This window comes from Tupaia chinensis, unplaced genomic scaffold (assembly GCF_000334495.1).
Source record: "Tupaia chinensis unplaced genomic scaffold, TupChi_1.0 Scaffold000165_2, whole genome shotgun sequence".
NCBI classification, from domain to species: domain Eukaryota; kingdom Metazoa; phylum Chordata; class Mammalia; order Scandentia; family Tupaiidae; genus Tupaia; species Tupaia belangeri.
Window position 1 is genome coordinate 4,379,262 of NW_006159640.1, and position 4,646 is coordinate 4,383,907.

Sequence of the window (4,646 nt, forward strand, 5' to 3'; positions counted from 1 at the left end):
TGATTTCTCACTGTCTGTCTCTCTGTCTCTCTCTGTCTGTCTGGCGAGCGCATGTGCCCTATAGCAAAAATCTCTCAAAAAAAAAAAAAAGTAAGATAACAGTGGTTACCTATTGAGGAATAGGAGCCATGCAGATGTGGGACAAAAATTGAGGGCATGTCTTGCTACTATATACTTTTTTTGTGCTTGTGTCATTTAAACCAACCTATTCAAACACTAAATTTAAAAACCTATGGAATAGGGACATTATGCTAAAAACCCTTATCAATTAAGAGTTATCTTCAGAGAATTAAGGTCTCCTGGGTACTTTCTGTCAGTTTTCATTTATTTGGAAATTGATTGGTAAGAGATTTGTTCTTTGTCTACAAAGTGGACAGTGTTGTCTTTGTACAAGTTACCTTCATTCCCTCAGTGCTATATTCTTTCTGTTAAGCATAGTTTCCTAGCTGGTAAGCCTGCACACATACATGTGTCTTGAATTGGTTATAGATATTTCTATGCCCGGATACTAAATCCTTTAGCTTTCAGGGTAGCTGAGCAAATCCTGAAGCTGCGTGAGTTACAGACTTACTGCCATTTGTGAAGGAAGTTGAGAAACTTGATGTGATGGATCCAAACATAATTTATACTAAATCTAATTAAGAAGCTGGTTATGAATGCCTACTATGTGCAAAAGACTCTGTTATGAACCCCGCAAGAAAAAAAAATGTTTGAGAGTTAGCCCTGTAGCCTAGAGGTTAAGGGATCTGGATCTCACATGCCAAAGCACATGCCAAATCTCAGCCCAGACTGCTTGAAAAACATGCTGGTATGTGCACATGCCCGAAATCCTGATAAGATGGAAAAATAGAAGAGAAGGAATTGCAATGTCCCCTTGGGGGGGATTGCTTTTTCCCTCTACCTCTGTTTTTGTCTGTCTCTGGAAAACACATGTGCTCTCTAGAAAATAAAAACAAAGAAAGAAGAAAGAAATATTCTAGTATAGCAAAGTATAACCATATAACAATTCAAGAATAGTAAACAGGGGTCAACTCTGTATCAATGTTAATTTTTCTGTCATTACATTATCAGTGTTTTCTTTAGAGACTTCTGGGTATTTTTTTAACTTTATGTAATATGTTGAAGTATAATAGAACTTGAAACATTTTGCAAGTGATCACCAGAGAGAAAGAGGGAGAGAAAGTAATCAACTCTCATGGGCATAAATACTCTACAATCCCTTCTTTTCCATTTTCCTCTGGGACTTTGGTCACACACACACACACACACACACACACACACACACATCCCTGTCATGATTTTCAAGCCACCATATCTGGGACTTGAACTGCACAGTCGGCCATGTAGAATCCAGTGACTTAAACCCCATGCCACCTGCAGGCCTTATCCTTTTTCTTGTTGCATTGTATTGAAATAAAATCATTTACCTTTTAAACATAGTACTAGCTCAATCTTTTAATTTGCTCCTCAGTTATCTATGATCATCTTTAAAAGTCATTAAAGATATACATAAGGTCCCACAGAGTGATCCTTGCTCTGCAGGAGAGCGCCAATTCCATCTCTAGGTTCCTGGCCAGCAAGGGAAACTAAGGCAGGGACACCACTGCCCCTGCCCCACTTCCAGGCTCCCAAGAACAAGAGCCCTCCCCCTAGAGGGAGTGGTCCTTGCTCTACAGGAGAGCGCCAGTTCTATCTCTAGATTCCTGGCCAGCAAGGGAAACTGAGGCAGGGGCACCACTACCCCCGCCCCACTTCCAGGCTCTCAAGAACAGTACCCCTTCCCCTAGAGAGGTAGGCAGGTTTTTATTATTTTTTTTCTCTTTGCTCTTCCTTTTTGTTTTGTTAATACCTACCTCTCCCTTGTTCCACAGAGTGGTCCTTGCTCTGCAGGAGAGCACCAGTTCCATCTCTAGGTCCCTGGTGAAATCTGACTTTTTCTTTATTCTCTTCTATACTCTTGTCTTTCCTCTTACATTATCCTCTCTTCCTCATCCTCCACCCTGCCAGAGGGGATAGACAGATCTAGAATCACAGTTCTGAAATTCAGTAGTATTGTAAAGTTTCCTGGGATCCTCCCCTGTACCAAACCACCTTTGAATGCGGAGATACTACTCTTCAGACACTTGAATAGAGTACAGCTCTGGAGACCACATTACTGAAAACAACAGAAGAGAGACTTTTGCATACATTAATTCGCAGCAAAAGGAAACACTCACTTGCTCCTACAAGGTATTCAAAAGTGAATACATCTTCCAATGGCTAGAAGTAGAAGAGCCTCAGGTCTGAATAAACCAGAAAATATGTCTCCATCAAAGGAACAGAGTAACTCCCCTCCATCTCTTCTAAAATCTGAGGACATTACCAAAATGTCCAAGAAAGAATTTTGAACATTCATGGTGAACAAATTCTATGAGTTGGAACAGAAAAGAGACAATGATCTACAGGAGATTAGGAAGTCCTTCCACGATATTAAAGAGGAAATGGACACTCTGAGAAAGAATCAGATGGAGCTATTAGAGATGAAGTCTGTAACACAGGAAATCAAAAACTCTCTTGAAAGTATGAAAAGTCTATTAGACCAGGCTGAAGATCGAATCTCCAATGTAGAAGATAAAACCTCTGACCTAGAGAAAATGACCAAAAAGATAGAGAAAATAACAAAAAAACATGAGGATAATATAAAGAAAATACTAGATTCCATAAGACGCCCAAACATCAGAATAATTGGCATCCCAGAATGCAAAGAAACTAATAACGGCATGGAAAATCTATTCCATGAATTCCTGGAAGAAAATTTCCCAAGTCTAGACAGTCACTCAATCATCCAGACCCAAGAAATACAAAGGACTCCTAATAGAATCAACCCCAGAATATCTTCCCCAAGGAACATCTTAGCCAGACTGTCAAAGATCACAGATAAAGACATGATACTAAAAGTGACAAGAGAGAAATGAGAAGTAACTTGCAAGGGTCATCCTATAAGGCTAACACCAGACCTCTCAACAGAAACAATGCAAGCAAGGAAAGAATGGGAAGATGTATTGAAAGTGTTAAAAGAGAAACAATTTCAACCAAGATTATTATATCCTGCAAGATTATTCTTTTTATGGGAAAAAAAATTAAAATCTTCTCAGGCAAGCAAAACCTGGAAGAATTTGCCAACACCAGACCAGCTCTTCAAGAAACCCTGAAGAAAGTACTGTTCCAGGAAAACTAAAGAATTAACAGACAAAAACATAGGAATAAAAGGCAACTAAGACAATGACCAACTTAAACGTCAGGATAGATCTGGTAACATCGATAATAACATTGAACGTGAATGGATTAAATTCTCTAATCAAGAGATAGAGACTGGCTGAATGGATGAAAAAATAGAAACCCTCTATTTGTTGCCTACAGGAAACCCACCTCATGGATAAAGACATATATAGACTGAAAATGAAAGGTCAGAAAAAGGTTTTCCATGCAAATGGGAACCAAAAAAGAGCTGGAGTTGCGATACTAATTTCTGATAAAATAAGCTTTAAAACAAAAACTGCTCAAAGAGACAGCAAAGGGCACTATATTGTAGTAAACGGATCAATACATCAAGAAGATATAACACTTATAAATATCTATGTGCCTAACACAGGAGCACCCAAATATGTGAAGGAAAGACTTTTAGATCAAAAAGGGAGATAGACTGCAATACACTAATTGTTGGAGACCTCAGTACTGCACTATCCCCTCTGGACAGATCATCTAGACAAAAAATAGATAAAGAGATAAAGGACCTAAATGATACCATAAATCAAATGGACTTAACAGATATCTATAGAACTTTCCATCCAAAAAGCACGAGATACACTTTTTCTCACCCCCTCATGGAACCTTTTCAAAGATTGACCACATCATAGGGCACAAAGCAAGCTTCTACAGACTTAAAGGCATAGAAACTATATCCAGCATCTTCTCTGACCATTATGGAATTAAACTTGAGATTAATTTCAAGAGAAGCCCTCAAAAATACTCAAATACATGGAAACTAAATAACCTACTCCTGAATGACTCCACAACTGCTGAAGAACTGAAGGCTGAAATCCAAAGATTCATGGAAGCCAATGACCATGAGGACAGGAGTTTCCATAATAAGATCGAATCCCCAATGTAGAAGATAAAACCTCTGACCTAGAGAAAATGACCAAAAAGATAGAGAAAATAACAAAAAAACATGAGGATAATATAAAGAAAATACTAGATTCCATAAGACGCCCAAACATCAGAATAATTGGCATCCCAGAATGCAAAGAAACTAATAACGGCATGGAAAATCTATTCCATGAATTCCTGGAAGAAAATTTCCCAAGTCTAGACAGTCACTCAATCATCCAGACCCAAGAAATACAAAGGACTCCTAATAGAATCAACCCCAGAATATCTTCCCCAAGGAACATCTTAGCCAGACTGTCAAAGATCACAGATAAAGACATGATACTAAAAGTGACAAGAGAGAAATGAGAAGTAACTTGCAAGGGTCATCCTATAAGGCTAACACCAGACCTCTCAACAGAAACAATGCAAGCAAGGAAAGAATGGGAAGATGTATTGAAAGTGTTAAAAGAGAAACAATTTCAACCAAGATTATTATATCCTGCAAGATTATTCTT

At 38.4% G+C, this 4,646-nt stretch overlaps 1 protein-coding gene across 1 annotated transcript in view; it reads left to right on the plus strand.

The window, feature by feature from the left end:
* Window positions 1-4,646, plus strand: part of TEX11 (testis expressed 11) — a 514,378-nt gene that overhangs the window by 373,868 nt on the left and 135,864 nt on the right. The gene's annotated exons all lie outside the window — the stretch shown is intronic.